The following is a 10318-nucleotide window of genomic DNA, read 5'->3' as shown; positions in this document are numbered from 1 at the left end:
TATATATATATATATATACACACACACACACACACACATACAGTCAGGTATGTACATATATATATATGTGTGTGTGTGTATACATGTCTGTAGTCATCGCTCAGTGGGGCTTTGTTCCAGGACTTCTCATGGATATCAAAATACCATATCAAGTCATGAGGTGCTCAAGTCCCTTAAATAAAGTATAGTATTTGCATATACCTACACATAGCTTCTTACATAATTTTTAAAAATTTATGTATGATAGCAGAATGCATTACAATTCTTATTACACATATAGAGCACAATTTTTCATATCTCTGGTTGTATACAAAGTATTCACACCAATTCGTGTCTTCATACATGTAGTTTGGCTAATAATGATCATCACATTCCACCATCATTTATAACCCCATGCCCCCTCCCTTCCCTTCCAACCCCTCTGCCCTATCTAGAGTATATTCCTCCTATGCTCTTTCTCCCTATTCCACTATGAATCAGCCTCTCTATATCAAAGAAAACATTAGGCATTTATTTTTTTGGGATTGGCTAACTTCACTTAGCATTATCTTCTCTAGCTCCATCCATTTACCTGCAAATGCCATGATTTTATTCTTTTATTGCTGAGTAATATTCCATTGTGTATATATGCCACATTTTTTAATCCATCTACTGAAGGGCATCTAGATTGGTTCCACAGTTTAGCTATTGTGAATTGTGCTGCTATAAACATTGATGTGGCTGTGTCCCTGTAGTATGCTGTTTTTAAGTCCTTTGGGGATAGACCAAGGAGAGGGATAGCTGGGTCAAATGGTGGTTCTATTCCTATTTTTCCAAGAAATCTCCATACTATTTTCAATATTGGCTGCACCAATTTGCAGTCCTATCAGCAGTGTATGAGTGTACCTTTTCCCCACATCCTCACCAACACTTATTGTTGTTTGTCTTCATAATAGCTGCCATTCTGAATGGAGTGAGATTATGAAATATAGAGTGGTTTTGATTTGCATTTCTCTAATTGCTAGTGATGATGAACATTTTTTTCATATATTTGTTGATTGATTCTATATCATCTTCTGAGAAGTGTCTGCTCAGGTCCTTGGCCCATTTATTGATTGGGTTATTATTTTTTTTTTGGTGCTTAGCTTTTTGAATTCTTTATATACCCTAGAGATTAGTGCTTTATCTGATATGTGACATGTAAAGATTTTCTCCCAAGATGTAGGCTCTCTATTCACCTCATTGATTGTTTCTTTTGCTGAAAAGAAACTTTTTAGTCTGAGTCCATCCCATTTACTGATTCTTGATTTTAATTCTTGTGCCACAGGAGTCTTATTTAAGGAAGTTGGGGCCTAATTCAACATTATGGAGATTAAGGCCTACTTTTTCTTCTATTAGATGTAGGGTCTCTGGTTGTATTCCTAAGTCCTTGATCCATTTTGAGTTGAGTTTTGTGCATGGTGAGAGTTTAGGGGTTTAATTTCATTTTGTTGCATATGGATTTCCAGTTTTCCCAGCACCAGTTGTTGAAGAGGCTATCTTTTCCCCAATGCGTGTTTTTGGCACCTTTGTCTAATATAAGATAATTGTAATTTTGTGGGTTAGTCTCTGTGTCCTCTATTCTGTACCATTGTAGTCTGTTTTGGTGCCAATACCATGCTGTTTTTGTTACTATTGCTCTGAAGAGTAGTGTAAGATCTGGTATAGTGGTGCCACCTGCTTAACTTTTCCTGCTAAGGATTGCTGTAGCTATTCTGGGTCTCTTATTTTGCCAGATGAATTTCATGATTGCTTTTTCTATTTCTATGAGGAATTTCATTGGGATTTTGATTGGAATTGCATTAAATCTGTATAGTGCTTTTAGAAGTATGGCCATTTTGATAATATTAATTCTGCCTATCCAAGAGCAAGGTAGATCTTTTCATCTTCTAAGGTCTTCTTTGACTTCTTTCTTTAGGGTTCTGTAATTTTCATTATATCGATTTTTTAACTTGTTTAGTTAAGTTGATTCCCAAGTATTTTTTTTTTTTTTGTGTGTGTGTCTTTTGAGGCTATTGTAAATGGGGTAGTTTTTCTCATTTCCCTTTCTGATGATTTGTCACTGATATACAGAAATGCCTTTGATAAATGGGTGTTGATTTTAAATCATGCTACTTTGCTGAATTAATTTACTAGTTATAGAAGTTTTCTTGTGGAACTTTTAGGGTCTTCTAGGTATAGAATCATACATCAGCAAATAGTGCCAATTTGAGTTCTTCTTTTCCTATGTGTATCCCTTTAATTTCTTTCATCTGTCTAGTTGCTCTGGCCAGTGTTTCAAGAACTATGTTAAATAGAAGTGGCGAAAGAGAGCATCCCTGTCTTGTTCCAGTTTTTACAGGGAATGCTTTCAATTTTTCTCCATTTAGAGTGATGTTGGCCTGGGGCTTAGCATAGATAGCTTTTATGATGTTGAGATATGTTCCTGTTATCCCTAGTTTTTCTGGTGTTTGGACCATAAAGGGGTGCTGTATTTTGTCAAATGCTTTTTCTGCATCTAATGAAATGATCATATTATTCTTATCTTTAAGTCTATTGATGTGATGAATTACATTTATTGATTTCTGGATGTTAAACCAACCTTGAATCCCTGGGATGAACCCCACTTGATCGTGGTGCACAATCTTTTTGAGATATATATATATATATATTTTTTTTTTTTTTGAGAGAGAGGGAATTTTTAAAAAATATTTATTTTTTAGTTTTCGGTGGACACAACATCTTTATTTGTATGTGGTACTGAGGATCGAACCCAGGCCACACGCAGGCCAGGTGAGCACGCTACTGCTTGAGCCACATCCCAAGCCCTTTTGATATGTTTTTGTATGTGATTTGCCAGAATTTTATTGAGAATTTTTACATCCATGTTCATTAGAGATATTGATCTGAAGTGTTTTTTTTTTTGATGTTTCTTTGCCTGGTTTTGGAATCAGGGTGATATTGGCCTTATAGAAATGAGTTTGGAAGTGCTCCCTCTCTATTTCTTGAAATAAATTGAAGAGTATTGTTATTAATTCTTCTTTAAAGGTCTTGTAGAACTTGGCTGTGTATCCATCCAGTTCTGGGCTTTTCTTGGCTGGTAGACTTTTGATGGCATCTTCTATTCATCACTTGAAATTGATCTGTTTAAATTGTGTATATCATCCTGATTCATTTTGGGCAAATTATATGACTCTAGAAATTTGTCGATACCTTTGATATTTTTTGTTTCATTGGAGTATAAGTTTTCAAAATAATTTCTAATTTTCTTTTGTATTTCTGTAGTGTCTGTTGTGATATTTCCTTTTTCATCATGTCTGTTAGTGATCTAAGTTTTCTCTCTCCTCTTTGTTAGCATGGCTAAGGGTCTGTCAATTTTATTTATTTTTTTTCAAAGAACCAACTTTTTGTTCTGTCAATTTTTAAAAATATTTATTTTTTAGATGTAGTTGGACACAATACCTTTATTTCACTTATTTATTTTTATGTGGTACTGAGCATTGAACCCAGTGCCTCGCACGTGCTAGGCTAGCGCGCTATCATTTGAGCCACATCCCGAGCCCTCTGTCAATTTTTTCAATTGTTTCTTTTGTCTCAATTTCATCTCTGATTTTAATTATTTCCTGTATTCTGCTGCTTTGGGTGTTGATTTGTTATTCTTTTCTAGGGCTTTGAGATGTAATGTTAAGTAATTTATTTGTTGACTTTTTCTTCTTTTAAGGAATGATCTCCATGCAACAGAGTTTCCTCTTAGAACTGCTTTCATAAGTGTCCCAGAGATTTCGATATGTTTTATCTGTGTTCTCATTCACCTCTAAATTTTTTTTAACCTCCTCCTTGATGTCTTCTGCAACCAGTTGTTCATTCAGTAACATATTATTTAGTCTCCAAGTGTTGGAGTGGATTTTATTTTTTATTTTATCATTGATTTCTAATTTCATTCCATTTTGATCTGATAGAATGCAGGGTAGTATCTCTACTTTTTTATATTTGACAAGAGTTGCTTTGTAGCATAGTATATGGTCTATTTTAGGATCCATGTGCTGCTGAGAAGAAAGTGTGTTCTCTTGTTGAAGGATGAAATATTCTATATATGTCAGTTAAGTCTAAGTTATTGATTGAATTATTGATTTTTATAGTTTCTTTGTTCAGTTTTTGTTTGGAAGATCTATCTAGTGATGAAAGAGGTGTGTTAAAGTCACCCAAAATTATTTTTCTGTGGTCATTTTGACTCTTGAACTTGAGAAGAGTTTGTTTGATGAACGTAGATGCTCCATTGTTTGCGGCATATATATTTATAATCGTTAAGTCTTGTTGGTGTATAGTTCCCTTAAGCAGTATGTAGTGTCCTTCTTTATCTTTTTTGATTGACTTTAGTTTGAAGTCTAGTTTATTTGATATGAGGATGGAAACGCCTGCTTGTTTCTGCAGTCCATGTGAGTGGTATGATTTTTCCCAACCCTTCACCTTCAGTCTATGGATGTCTTTTCCTATGAGATGAGTCTCTTGGAGGCAGCATCTTGTTGGGTCTTTTTCTTTTTTTTTCTTTTTTACCCAATCTGCTAGTCTCTGTCTTTTGATTGGTGAGTTTAGGTCATTAATATTGATGGTTATTATTGAGACATGATTTGTATTCCCAGCCATTTTTGTTATTTAACGTGACTTGGTTTCTCCTATGATTAGACTTTCCTTTAGTGTAATACCTCCTTCTATTGATTTTCATCATTGTTTTTCATTTCCTCTTCTTAGAATATTTTTCTGAGGATGTTCTGTAGTGCAGGATTTCTAGTTGTAAATTCATTTAACTTTTGTTTATCATGGAAGGTTTTTATTTTGTCATTAAATCTAAAGCTTAGTTTTGCTGTATATAAGATTCTTGGTTGGCACCCATTTTCTTTCAGAGCTTGGTGTATGTTGTTCCATGATTTCCTTGTTATGAGGATATGGGTTGAAAAATCTGCTGAGATATGAATTGGTCTCCCCCATATTTGATCTAATGCCTCTCTCTCTTACGACTTTTAAGATTCTCTCCTTATTCTGTATGCTAGGCATTTTTATTATAATGAGCCTTTGTGTAGATCTGTTATAATTTTGTACATTTGGTGTCCTGTAAGCCTCTTGTATTTGGTTTTCCAATTCATTCTTCATGCTTGGGAAATTTTCTGATATTATCTCATTGATGAGATTGTGCATTCCTTTGGTTTGACACTCTGTGCCTTCCTCTATCCTAATAACTCTTAGATTTGGTCTTTTGATGCTGTCCCATAGTTCTTGGATGTTTGGTTCATGGTTTCTTACTATCTTCACTGTGTGATCAGTTTTATTTTCCAGATTGTATACTTGTCTTCATTATCTGACGTTCTTTCTTCCAAGTTATCTAGTCTGTTGGTTATGCTTTCTATTGAGTTTTTTTGATTTATTGTATCTTTCAATTCAAGGATTTCTGACCTTTTTTTTTCAGAGTCTCTATCTCTCTTTTGAAGTAATCTTTTGCTACTGTATTTGCTCTCTTATCTCATTGTTGGAGTGATCAATTTTTGCCTGTATTTGCTCATTTAGGTCATTCTTTAATTCACAGATCATTTTAATTATGAACCTTCTGAACTCCTTCTCTGACGTTTCATTAACTTTGCTCTCCATGGATTGTTATTATAGTGTCCTGGTTTGTTTGGGGCACTTTCCTCCCTTGTTTTTTCATGTTGTCTATGTGTCTTCCTTTCTTACAATGTGGATCTGAGATATTACAGTTTCTTCCCTATATTTTAGTAGTACCTATGCAGATTGTCTGTACCTCACCTTGATGTTGGGCTTCCAAACCCTGCTGGTGTCCCTCACTGTATGCTACCGTATCCTGGACCTGGGTCCTGTGCAAGTCAGCATGGGTAGATCTGGGCTGTCAGGCTTGACCTCCCCCTGTAGTCCTCTGGTTGGAAGGGGTGGTCCTGCACCAGAAGCTAGGCTCTGGCAGGTGTCTGCCCCGCAGGGGGAGGGGTGGACTGGGCCTACTGTGAGCCTGGGCCTCTGGTCTTGACCTCCCACAGTAGTCTCAGCTTCCTACAAACTTTAAATCATCTCTAGTTTGCTTAAGATATCTAATTTAATGTAAAATCTGTGTAAAGAGTTGTTATACTGTATTGTTTAGGAAATGATGACAGGAAAAATGTCTGTCCATGTTCATTACAGAAACAATATTTTTTCCAAAGGTTTCTGATCCATAGTTGGTTGAATCCACAAATGTAAAACCTGTAGTTATGGAGGACCAGCTATGGTCACATAAACCTTGTTGTTCTATATCTATCCTTGTTTTTTTTTTTTTTTCATTTTGGCCTATTTATTATTTGTGTTAACAACATGTTTGGTGAATTTCCAAAAACTACCACAAATGTTTCCTGAAGAATAGCAAGGTGTGTTAGTTCATTTTCTGTTGTTAACAACCCAATGTAACATATTCCTTAAATTATAAATAAAAAAGAGGTTAATTTTGGCTTATGGTTCTGTTCCAAAGGTGAGGCCCCACCTCTGGTGTTAGAGTCTCAAGATGGTACAGGGCATCACATGGCTGGAGACAGGGTATGTGTATGTGTCTGCCTGTCTTTTCTGGTTTCTCTTATTATAAAACCACCACTATTCAATTATGGGGACTCCTCTGTGATGGCCTTATCGAATCCTAATGATTATTTCCTAAAGGCTTCCCCTCTAAATATCTATAGTTGAATTACATTTCTACCATCTTAATACCTCACAATGAGGATTACATTTCCACACATGAACCTTTGGAGGACACACTCAAACCATATCCAAATCATAGCAGAAGTTATAAAGAGTTACAGATGGTTGTTTATTCGAGGTGTTTTCTATTGTGACTCTCATTGAGTCAAGTTCACATGGTTCTTATTAGTTTTCTGAGGCTACTGTAACAAAATACCATGAACTTGGCGACAATAAACAGAAATTTATTCCTCACATTTCTGGAGGTTCTAAGTTCAAATATAACATAACTGGTCCAAAGTCAAGATGTTGACAGGACTGTGCTCCCTCCAGACTCCAGGGGAGAATTCTTTCTTTGACTCTTCCAGCTTCTGGTGGCCTCTGGAATTCATTGGCTTGTGGCTACATCACTTCAGTATTCAAATTCAGCATCTTCAAACCTTGCTCAGCTCTTCTTCTCATTGCTTGTTCCTCTGTGTGTGTTAGATCTCCTATTGCTTTCCTTTTATAAGGTTACATGTGATTGCATCTAGGACCCACCTGATAATCTAAGACACTCTTTCCATCTCAAGATCCTTAATTCAACTACATATTTAAAGACCCTTTTACAATATAGTATAAAGTTTGAAGATTCCAGGGATCAGGACTTGATATCTGTAGGAAACATTTTTTGGCCTGTCATGGAGTTAGAAGTAGCAAGTCTATGAAATTGTCCAGTCAAAGATTGTTACTGACCAAGAGGAAAGTTGGGCTATTACAGGTGGAAAAACTATGTAATAGAATAAAATTTAGCTTTCTGTGGACGTTGACTACACCAGACCTTGGCTCACCCACTCGTACCTCCAAGTCATATTTCTTTAAGAATACTTACTATAGTCAGAAATTGCTTTATACTTAGATATTGCCTTATTTACTTCTGTTTTCAGTCATCTATGGTTTTCATTGGTGGGCTAGGGATCATGAGTTGGTACTATAGTTTGGATCTGGAATGTCTGCCAAGGGGATAATGTGACTCCAGGTCCTTCCACTTCCTTTTCCCCATCCAAGCTATCAGGTGAATTGGCTCTTTGTGTTAAAGGATTAGTCCCCAGCTAGATGCTGTTGGGAAGTTGTGGGACCTCGATGAGGTGAGGCCTAGTGGGAGCTCTTAGGTCATTGAGAGTGTGCCAGTTAGGGTTTGTATATGAGGTATCTCCATTTGGTGGATTAACACTTTGGAAGAACTACTGTACTGGGCAGTAATAGGCAGGTGTGGTGTGGGAGGAGAAAGCAGGTCACCAGGGGCATGCCTTTGGGGTTTACATTTTGTCCCTGGTGAGCAGAACTCTCTCTCTCCGCCTGCTTCCTAGCTGTCATGAGCTGCATAGCTTTCCTCTGCCATGATGTTCTCTCTCACCTCAAGCCCAGAGCAATGGAGCTGACTGACTTTGGACTGAACCTTTGAAATGTGAGCCCTAAATAAACTTTCCTTCTCTCAGTTGTTCTTGTTAGGTATTTTGGTCATAATGATGAAAAGTTGATTAACACAATTCTCTTGAAGGGGATAATGTGACCCCAGTTCCTTCCACTTCCTTTTTCCCATCCAAGCTATGAGGTGAATTGGCTCTTTGTGCCTCCACATGCTCCCTGCATGCTGTGCTGCCTTGCCATAGGCCCAAAGCAATGGGGCCAATCAGTCATGGGCTGAAACCTCTAAAACTGTGAATGAAAATAAAACTTTCTCTTTATAAGTTCATAATGAAATCAATTCAATAGGCCAAGATCAGAATTAAAAGATAGTATAGTAGGAATATCAGAGAGTGTTGCATGTAGTGTGGATAATTATTGTTTCATGAAACAATATGCATGTGTGCATTGAATCATGGTGTAAATATACTTCTTACTCTTGGTTGTGGTGAAGTGGAAAGCATCTGCTATATGTGATTTCATTATTCATCATTCTCTGTGGAAAATGTTCCTTGCTATTAGGCAGAGCAAGAATTACAGCTCACATCCACTTCAGGTTCTTATTATGTGGTATAGTACTGGTGAAGGTGGATGCTTATTGCTTTAAGTAAATCAATTTATAGATCTTCTGTTTCTATAAGTACTTAGCATTATACAGGTTCTTTCCACTTTTGAATTTACTATAGTTCTCTCACTTTACAAAAGAAAGGTACAGCTCTCACCCAGTGTATGAAACCCTCCAGATGACAAATAAAAGGGCAGTTCAAACTGTTTTGGAGGAAGTTCCCATGAATGATCAGTCAAGGCAACTGAAAACCCTTGTTAAGCTTCCTCTCTCTTCCCGACTCACGTGTTAAGGGTGAAGTGTGGCTGTCAGAGGTATCGTAATTGGATATTTGTTGTGATTTTCTGAAATCAGATATACTGTGTGTTAGTAATGAGATTTTTTCCTTTAATCACCACCTCTTTTCCATTTTCTGTGAAGCAATGCACAGTTATTGAAGAAGAATCTGATGAGAACAAAGGAAAGACAGCATGGAATAAAGTATTGAACTGCCAGGTATTTTTCCCCAGAAATTTAAATATAAACAGTTCTTTCCATCCATTCTCAGTATTTATCCACAGGATGTGTCATTATCTGGAAATAAAAGCAGAGCTTTGGACAGCTGAAGTAGAGGAGGTTAGTGACACTGTTAATTATCCATGTAATATGGATTATTTTTAGGAACCTTCCTAGCATTACACTAGAATTACCTGCAAAAACAATCATACATAATTTTATTTAAATTTGCTGTGTTGTCCAATAAAGATCAAAATGTATAGTGATAATCACTGAAACAGTGAAGTATTTCCCATTTCCCTCCCTGATGGTGGGATTGGGCAAGGCCATGTGACTCTTTCTGGCTGACAGTTATGAGCAGAAGCAAAGTGTCACCTTCTGGCTAGTGCAGTTATGCCCTTAGTAAACTCCAGTGTTCTCTTTCCTCTCTGAAGATGAGAGTTACTGCTCTGTCAGCGGGAGCTCCAGAGAGATTATGAGAGTCTGCTCCTTTTCTTCCAGCCATGATGGAAATATAGCTTAGGTTAAAAATGAGCCTTTGCTCTTTTTAAAAAAAATATTTACTTTTTAGTTTTAGTTGGACACAATACCTTTATTTTAAGGTGGTGCTGAGGATCGAACCCAGGGTCTCACATGTGCTAGGTGAGCTTCTACCACTGAGCCACAACCCCAGCCCCAAGCCTTTGCTCTTTTAAGTCATGCACCTTTGTTGTTGGTCACTGCCTCATGTCCTAGCCTATCAGGGATGGCACACTTAGACTAGATTCTATTTTGAAATACATAAATTCTTCAATTCTGACCTATTTCATCTTTTTTTTTATATTTTTATTTTTTTTTTAGTTTTCGGCGGACACAACATCTTTGTATGTGGTGCTGAGGATCGAACCCAGGCCGCACGCATGCCAGGTGAGCGCGCTACCGCTCAAGCCACATCCCCAGCCCCCTATTTCATCTTTTAATAAGTATGATATTGTCTCTTATCAACAAAAATAAAATTATGCTTTAGTTGCTGGATTATTTTTTTAACGACACTTTATTTTTCTTTTCCTTTAAATAAATAAATAAATAAATAAATATATATATATATATATATATATATATATATAT

The sequence above is a fragment of the Marmota marmota genome, unplaced genomic scaffold (genome assembly GCF_001458135.2).
Source record: "Marmota marmota marmota unplaced genomic scaffold, marMar, whole genome shotgun sequence".
NCBI classification, from domain to species: domain Eukaryota; kingdom Metazoa; phylum Chordata; class Mammalia; order Rodentia; family Sciuridae; genus Marmota; species Marmota marmota.
Note: the sequence above shows the minus strand (reverse complement) of the source record.